Source organism: Stegodyphus dumicola, chromosome 3 (assembly GCF_044657685.1).
Source record: "Stegodyphus dumicola isolate Sdum_Otavi_A_Nest chromosome 3, ASM4465768v1".
In the NCBI taxonomy this organism is placed as follows: domain Eukaryota; kingdom Metazoa; phylum Arthropoda; class Arachnida; order Araneae; family Eresidae; genus Stegodyphus; species Stegodyphus dumicola.
This window is the reverse complement of record NC_140770.1, coordinates 176,817,864-176,828,019: the sequence shown is the minus strand read 5'-3', so window position 1 is coordinate 176,828,019 and position 10,156 is coordinate 176,817,864.

The window sequence follows — 10,156 nt, the reverse complement described above, 5'->3', positions numbered from 1 at the left end:
TTAGGTTTTTTTGATGCTGAAGACGTGAAAATATCAGGTGTCCTCGCCGGGAATCGAAACCTGGACCTCTCGAATACAGGTCGAACCCGCTTTGAATTGCCCCACAAAGGCATGCGGGAACAAGGGAGAAATTACCTTACATACTCCCCCTTTTAAAAGGCGACTGCGGATTAGGGGACCCAATCTCCAAATCCTGCTGGTGAAGAATTATCGTCCACCCCTCCTTTTAATTCGGGCGCCAATGTAGAGTCATTAGGTTTTTTTAAATGCTGGAGACGTAAAAATGAGCATTGACCTCGCCGGAACTCGAACCTGGACTTCTCGAATACGCGTCGACTATGCTTCTAATTGCAGCAGGAAGGCATGCGGAAAGAAGAGAGAAAATACCTAATTAAGTTGTTAAACGCGGTTATTAAAAGGGATTTATTTAAAAAATTCTCAATTCTTGAGACATTAGTCATAATAAATATCAGACTACAACCAATTTCTGTGCAAAATAATAATCTGGTCTTGTTTTGCTGATTCACAAAAAAAAAAAAAAAAAAAAAAAAAAAAAAAAAAAAAACTGAAAACTGATATTTTATATTATGCCCAAAGGGCGATTGATAAAAATGTTTCATTCCTTACAGTGTTGCCACTGCTCGCTTTGAAATTGTTAAGTTTTTCAATCAAAAATTTGTTAAAGTTTTATAAAATATGAAACAGACAATAAAACAAATTGCAAATTCGGGCTTTCAGGTGCCAATGTTCGGGTGGAGGACTACGTTATTCAAAATTTGATGACTGTATACCGTTGTTTTTTTCAAAATGCGAGAAACATACAGACATTCTTCACTAATTAAGTATTAGGTTCATGTTCTTTATTATTAGGTTCATGTAGGTTCTTCATTATTTAGTTTCTTTAAATAAAATACAGAGCGTTAATATTTGGTGGCAACAATTTGAAAAGTGATTGATCACGACGCAAAATGCCGTTTCAAAACTCATTGGGCTAAAAAACAAACGCCCGTTTGTGCTAAAAATAACACTGTATGAACAGCACATTTGAGATTGCTTTCTTTCTTTTTTGTTTCTTCAGTTTCTACAGCTCAGAATAGGAGAAAGTGTGCGGGACACACGAATTTTACATTTTCACCATTGGTTGTACACATATTGTCCCACCTAACGAACTGTATAGGCTATATCAGTTTTGATGGAGAAGCTCGAATTAACGCTTCTGAGGATATCCCACCCCTCTTCTACCAATAAATCACTAGATAGATGAAAGCTCCATTTTAAGAACTAAGACATAAAGAAGGATACAGCTTGTCTTTTTAAATATGGAATGATGATGTACTGAGGTGAGTGGAATGGAAGTATTGTTTAAAAAAATACTTCCAAAATATTCTAGCGAAATATGAGAACAGAATTTAATATTCGAACGAACAATATAAATATTAAGAATCAATCTCAGAAATAAAAGTGAGAAAAAGAAAAACAGGGGGTATGTTAGAAATAATAATTGCACGATAAGCTGATCAGTTCATTCATTTAGTGTAGTTCTTTACTTTCACCGCTAGATGGCGTTCGCAACGCATACATTTCCATTGACCTACGTTTGCAACAATCATTAAATGCTTCTCATCGCATCGCGTGGGCCTTGTACTACTCACCATGACTACACGCAACTGCATCTCCAGGTTGTTTACATTGATATTAATGGTAAATATATCATTGAAAAATATATATCTTCATTTGATCAACTGAGTTCCTGTAGTTTACATATTTCCCCACAACAATTACGCTGTTTATTTATTCTGCTAATAGGAATATATATTTGAAATATTAATCTAATCAGCGCATGTTTTTGCTGAGGATGAATGATTGGAAACTACAAGTTTAGCTTTATATTTTCATGTGATTTTAGCCGCTTTATATTTCCATGGGCAGCCAGTTGCCTGAAATAATTATTATAAATAAAGAAAAATATATAATGTTGTAAACGAGTTAAGCTAACACAGTTTCACTCATCTATCTAGTAACTAATAATAACGAGGAAGACGAACTGTATTTATTTCCTTTAAATTGCTTAGTTTTACAAATTCTCAACAGTAAATTGGAAAAAACAAAATATAATATCTTACGCTTCCCTAATGGTAATTTACTGTTACGTGAAAGATAAAAATATTTTATTTAGGACAGAGGCAGCATATTTATTTGAAATCACTGAAATAGTTGATTAAATAAATCTACTAATACTCTTCTTTAGTAACAATTAGCATCATTTTAAGGTGCACTTTGCCGTCTGTGCGCAAAGGATATTTAAAATGTTCTTTACGGACATCCCCGTTGATAATTATTATACCATACTCCTGCGGCATGGAGTAGAGAGCACTACTTTTCAAAATAATAAATGATCTTTTTAATTAAATATTGCTGCATTTTATGGCTTAGTGGATTTGGACTGTTTGATGAGAACATTTAACGAAAAATCAAAACACAATATACAGGAATAAATTTCGTCAGTATTGCACAGGATAGTTCCAAAGACGCGTTACAGTCGTCAAAAAACTGCTACAAACACGCTGAAACAATCAACAACACAGCCTTCAGGCTATCAGACTGTAACAGTGGAGATAGTTTACGGCAAAGCAGCTACAGACTTGGTCGATCGCTCTCGAGATAATCTCTGAACTCAACACACTACTACTGAGCTCAACATGCACTCCTACTACTAGTATACTTGTACAGGCAGGGTATATCTAGCTTTTGGTCTGCCTTCCAGAACATACTTGGGAAAACAGGTTGGAATTCGTTATTATTATTCTAGAATATTTCTATGGCATATAGCCAATTTTGTCACCAAATGGGCGATTTCGCGCAAAATAGGACAACCCTGCCGTTGTTTTGCCACTTTCTGGCAACCCTAACCTGGCTTTGCGAGGAAATTATCTTACCGCAGGTGGGCATTTCGTAACAATATTGTCTACTCTCTTTGGTACAGGAAAGGTTATTTTTTTTTTTTTGTTTTGGTGAGTTTGTGCGTTTAGTATTGTTGCAAATTTTTAAGTAAGCATTCATCTGTAATTCAGGAGCGGATTAACCCGTTTTAAGTTTATTTCTGTAGAAAGAATCGTTTCGGTTTACGAACATTCGGATAACGAAGAATTTCATGAACCGAGGTATCACTGTATATACTATGAAGTTCATTATTTGAATCTCTGTGCTGATCTAAAAACTCTTCGCTAGCAATAAACTCTACCAAATATTTCTGTGTTCTTTTTTGTAAGTGAATGAAAGAGTTGAGCAAGAAGAGACTCATTAAAAAAATCGCTTTTTGGGGAAAACACTGTTATTTCGTGGAAAAAAAAAAACGGTTCTTAAAGCCTTGGTGAATAAAGAAGTTATGTTTAATCTCAGCTTCATGTAAAACTGGGCCTTATTAATCTATATGTTCAAGTGATCAAGGGTGTGGATTCTTATAAAAAAAAAAAAAAAAAAAATTGCTGGCACATGTATGTTTAGTTCATTGGGTGAAAAGAAAAATAAATGCCTTACTTGGATTCATTTGTTTGCGGAGGACGGGATTGTATTTTCTATGCTTTATACATTCTGTAAACGGAATTGAAATACTTTCTTTTAACTATTTCTGTCAACGCTTTTATTGATATTCAGATATGGCTCTGAGCATTAGGGCTGTCAGTAAGCGATTTTCCTCCTTTATACGTATATGTATACCCGTTGTTGCAGCGCATTCGCTGTGTCTGACGAGAAATGGATATATGATTAAAAGAAAAAGGATGGCAAAAAGAAACCATGGAAAGAGATGTTCGTGTGGGAAAACAATGGGCATTTTGTTAAAGTATGAAGGATACTTACGCTTTGACAAGTAGCAATACATTTCTCTTAAATCGCTGAATTTTCCTGTTAAGCTTGAAACATGGTATTCGTCTTGCCGAGAGGCAACATAATGCTCATTTTACAGGTTATGAAATAAACTTTAAAAAATTCGAAATTTAAAATTCAAGTTTCGAGGTAAAGGACTACCTGTTCGGATGACGGACTACCTGTTGGTGTTGGCTGTAGATGCAGCCATTTTCCACAGTGCGAGGAATACACATATATAAGCACAGATCCTTCATTATTTAATATCGGAAATTATTTTATTGTACTTCTAAATGTTTTCTTAATAGGAAATACTATTTTATAGCTAGCTATATTTGCCTTTGACTTTACAACCACATAGACATTCACAGTGTCTACAGAAGCTCTTACCCGATCTTTATTTTGTGCGGAGCAAATGGCACAAAGATTCATGTTTTGGTTATTTATATTTAAAAAAAGTCACTTTTCTAAAAATTAAGAATTCTTACTTTTTATACTTTCCTCCGGCCTCTATACTTAATATTTAGGAACATTTTGCATCTGTTATAAAACATGGAAACACAAAAAATGAGACTTCCTTATTATTAGCTGTATATAACCCGAAGAGCCAAATGCCAACTGTTAGCATCGTACGGAACTAAAAACTAAATACCAGTTTAGTAAAAGGTATCTGATGTTAAGAAATTACGTGACAAGAATTTCTTTGCAGTTTATTGTAAAAAGTATTGATCAATATAAAATTTTTAAGAAAGGACATCTTAATCACCAAATCTTATAGAATTCGTGTCCTATAAAAAGCTGCCAAGCTTCAGTATTGGCGCACAACCAGCTAGTTATATTACTTGCATCATTTAAGACTGAAAAATATTTGTAGTTTAATGAATTTTTTGTACTGTTGTTAGACTATGAATCTAAAGCAAAAAAATACCGCAATAAAATTAATAATGCATTTTTAGACTTTAAAAATTTTTAAATTACCTGTGTGAAAGATCTTGCGCCATATCAAATTTAGCAAAATTATAGATTTATGACGCTAGTAAATCACAAAACAGTAACATTAATGACGTTTAAAGAGAAAAAAACACGATCGAATTATTCCAATTTATTTATTTACTGACTCCTCAAAGTACACGGCTCACCAGAGGCCGAGCGGTAAAGAGGCTGAACACTGGTAGTTCGGTCAGAGGCTCGAATTCCGCGAACGGGCTGGCTGCATGGGCGTTTTCGTGGTTTTCCCCATGTGTAATGTGTATACGAGCCAGTTTCCCTCAGAAAGTCCTCCACGAAGGCATCCCTCCCTCTAGGCAGATAGCCCTCGTGTGCTTTGCCATAATTGAACAATCCTAATCCCTCAAAAAAAAAAAAAAAAAAAAAAAAAACTGAACATGACGTCAAAAATCGCAAATTTTGAAACTAAACGTCGGGGGTCACATTTTTTTCAAAGGGACCGTTTTTTAGCCTAAAGGGCGTTAGCTCAGAAGGACTATTAATTTCGTTTCAGAATTTTGCGTTGAAAACTTTAAATGTCCGTTTCACTTTTCAAATTGTTGCCACTAAATATTATCGCTCTGTGTTATATTTAAAGGAATTAAATAATGAAGAATCTGCATAAACGTACGCGTGTTTTTAGCATTGTGATAAAAATAAACGGTACCTAGAGTCATCAAATTTTGAATAACGTAATCCTCCACCGAATGTGGGCATCTGGGAGCCCTAATTTGGAATTTGTATTATTATCGATTTCATATTTTATACACTTTAACGAATTTTTGATTAATAAACTAAGCGATTTCAAAGCGAGAAATGCCAACACTTTACGGGGGAAAAAAATATCTCCAGCGTGCAAGATTGTGAATCGGAAATTCTAGAGATATGCTAATTTTAAAATTATTTTGCGATATTGCTATTGAACTGAATTTTATGGTTTCAGTGCGAAGAACATGTTATTTAATAAATAAAGGTAATACACAAAACGTTAAAAAAATAATGCCTCTATGGGCGTAATTTAAAATCTGAAAGCTTTCAGATTTTTTTCTTTTAATGTTTAATTTTTTTTTAATAGCGAGTACTTAATTTTTCTAATTTTCTCATAGGGACTGAAGGAACATACAAACAGTTTGATTTCATAATTTTTGAAAAATCTGAAAGCTTTCACATTTTATAATACAAAGAGGCATTTTATATGCCCAAAATGGCGCATGGTTTCGTGTGCTACCTTTATTTATTAAATATCAAGTTCTTTGCACTTAGGCATAAAATTCAATTTAACAGCAATATCACACACACACACACACAGAGAGACACACAAACACACACACACACACACAAAAAAAAAAAAAAAAAAAAAAAAAAGAAACCTCGTGCATAAAATACCCGTGCTTTGAAGATGCACTCGATCTTAATGTTAATGAAACGCTCTGTATAGTCGAGTTTGTTAATTCTTGTTTGTTAATTTGTTGTTTGAATAGTCGATTCGTTAAAAATTTACAAAATATGAAATAGATAAGAAACCAAATTCGAAATTCAAAATTCGGGCTTCCAGGTGGGCATATTTGGATGGAGGACTACGTTATTCAAAATTTGATGTTTCCATTGATCCGTTGATCTTTCACATTGCGAGAAACATACATAGATTCATGAAGATGCTTTATTATTTAATTTCTTTAAATATCATGGAGAGCTCTCATATTTGGCGGCATAAATTTCAAAAGTCTTTGATTTTTATAGTGAACCAACGCAAAATGCCAAAACGAAATTGACAGCCCTTTTGACCAAATTGCCCTTTTAGACTAAATTTAAAAAAATACTTAAATAGGAATTTTTGTGTTACACAAATTGCTTTTGTAAACTGGAAGGTTATGTCTACTATAAAGGTGGCGAAAATAAATTTCAGGTAAAGACTTTTGCTGACACGGTGTACATTTGTTATCTCTAAAATAAATTAATATTGTTTCTTTACAATTACTATGCATCACACCTTTTTACATTGGTGCGTCTTTGTATTTAAACAGTACTTCAGTGAAAAACCAAATCACCCAAATAAATCATTTTTATAAAACTGATACTGCAAATATGTGCTTTCCCCTTTAGATTTAAAAATATAAATAAAAAGCAAGAGTGTAAACCATATTACCTTTATCAATAGCATCGCCTTTGTTTGCAACTTCCTTTGTTTCTGCAGCCGGAATCCCAATGAATTATTCAATTTGCAGGTCAGGGATGTAAAGTTCCTGACTAATTGTCGATAAAAGATAAACTTACAAAAACCGGATGTTAAACTCAAACAGATTTTGTAACTCTGAAATTATTCGTTAAGGAATAATGCCTTGAAAGAAAACAATCCATTTCTTGTACTTTAATTACTCAATTTATTTCCTCACGAGCATTTGGATTTTCAAAACCAGGTACTTTGTTATTTGTCCTCTTCCTGTTTTAACGGTGTGAGGAAAATTAAGGTATGACAATTAAAAGAAAATCTCATGTATGCACCACATGACTTCCTTGTACGGAATATTAAATTATACCCATTTCTTCTTCCATTTCATTTAAACTTATTGGATTGAATTAAATCTACTTCGTCGATAGCGCATAAGATGCAATAGGATAGATGCACTCTTTAAAATTCACTGCATTTGTTTACCATAGCGACACTCTGGCGCTAGGTTCACTTAACAGCGTTAAATTTCATTCATTTTTTAACTCAGAATTCACAAAATTTATTTCATCTTAAGAATTATATAATCGTTTTCACGTGTTCTATTCAAATACTATAATAAATCTGAAACGAGGTACAAACGAAATTAAACAAAGAACAACAACAAAAGAAGAAAAAAAAAAAGGGGGGGGAACAGTTTTTTACAGACTATTCAGTATTTCTCATTCAATTAATTCAGTTCTCACTTCGTGACAAGGAAAAAATACATTAAAACTCAAGATGTCTGTATTGAAAATTACGAAGTAAATCTTAAACACGTATTTCCTCGAATAAATTACAGAATAGATTAAGCATGATTTAATTCGCAATAATAAAAGAAGGCGTTGTCTTTGTTATTGCGAAGTTTACTTTCTCTAGATTGACAACAGATCTACTATTCTGCTGTTTCAAATGTAAACAAGCAATGGCCGCTATGGAAAATATTGTTAGGCTTAGCGGCACTTAAACAACTTTTAAATTGTTAATAATTCTAAAAATATTGCAGACAGATTTACTAAAGGCATAAAAACATTAACCGAAAAGATAGGAACAACATAATTCAATTATTTCTAAATGTTATAGCAGTCCTATATACGAAATTTCAACGTTCTGAGGCTAGACGTTTTTGACTTATGCGAGATACATACGTACGTACGTACGCACAGACGCCACGAAAAATTCTCTTTAGAATTCATTTTAAATTAGTTTTACAATTTTTTTGGGGGGTGGGGAAAAGAGACCTTTAACCTGTCCTCAAGTATAGATGTCACGCAAAAACATCGTTAAATTTCATTCGAAAGCGGTGAAAATGGATATTTGCGTTGAAATATGATGCCTGAAACTTTTCGCGATTACAATACTTCCATTTTACTTCGCACAAGGAAGTAAAAATGCATTACATTTCACATAATAATATGGATAAACTGCGGAAAAAAAGGCATCACATATCTTTGTCACTTAAACATATATGTTTAAGTGACAAAGATATCCAAGAAATAAAACTTTGGTACTCTAGAATTTTTTACTAAGATGTCGGCTAATAAATGCAGTTCACACATAAGATAAGCTTGTACAGTAATACGTGTAAAGAACCCTTTATTAATTGAATTATAATTCACAGATGGCACTGACTCCTGCTCAGAAAGGCCAACACTTTTGGCTTAACTCAAAAGGTAACGAGTAACTTAAAATTAAATGGACCTAAATTAGCCTAACGGATTTTCACAGGTTACTTAACGCGAAGGCAGGCTCTGACTCGTAAAAGTTGGCGTAAACAAATCTAATGGCAAGAAGTGCTGAACGTCACAGAAATCTAATACTAGCAGATCAAACATAGCAACAGTGCCTTCAGGTAGGCAGAAGGAGCTTTAAATTCATCTTCCAAAACCTTCCCTTAAATACTAACTTTTTATTACCTCATTTCAGTACACATGCGCTAACTCATTTACATTCTGGCAAGAAAGCGTGGGTTGAAAGCAAGAGGGATAGGGAAGGATGCTTCAAAATCAAATTAACTGTTAAGTAAATTAAATAAATCCCAACAACTATGAAATAGGTACTTCGAGGTCACAGTAAGCCTCTTCTCATTTTCAATCGTAACGCATTTGGTCTTCATTACACCTAAGTTAACAAATTAAAGTAAAGAGATTTTTTTGCAACATTCATTATCATGGTTATGAGTCAAAGTTAGGGAAAATCGAGAAATCGTATTGGAATGTCATTCTAAAGTAACAAATCCCACCAGGGTCCAAGAGGTGAAGTCGCTGACTGCTGGCACTTAGACCTAGGTTCGATCCAGGTGGATGGGCTGGCTACATGAATGTTTTCTTGATTTTCCCTATGTGTAATGTGGATACAAGCCAGCTTCCCTTATAAAGTCATACAGGCAGCTATTCTGCCTCTTAGGCCAGATAGCTGTTGTGCTTTATCGTAATCAAATAAATCAAATCTAAAATAACAGACTCCGTCGCTCTGTACTCAATACCCCCAGAAGAACTGCAAGCCTGTTATTGTACGTCCTCTGGAAGGGAAAAATCTACCTGAGCACCTTGGCCAAGACTTCATAGGGTAAGCAACATAATTTAAACTAGAGGCCTTCAACCCGTGGCCCGCTAAAGGCATTTTAGTGGTCCCATTTTTGAATTTGAAGAATTTTAAGAATATTTGATTTTAAGAAAAATTGCCTTGTCATCTTTTTGTGGTAAAAAAAACATTTTTTTCTCTTATTCTTGATATTCAAAACATTTTATTGACATGCCTGATATTAAGGTAAAGGGACTAAAAGTTGACCATGCACTAGTAGTTGACCATTTCAGCGAAGAAGCTTCAAAATAAGGGATATTTTGGTTTGACGTTTGTGCAAACCTGCTTATAAGACGCTACTGCCATCTAGCATCACATTTTATCAACTCCCAGTTGTTATGCCTATCAGTTAAGTAATAGCTGACAGTGAAACTTGTGCTCTCCCAGATCCTGCTAATTCTTGCCGCCTGATTACCATTTTCGGTTAGGGATTGACTTCGGTTTTGGGGGTAAGTACAGTTATTTATTTGTATTATTCAATTCGGCAATCAAATATTTTTTAAGTGCATGTATTAT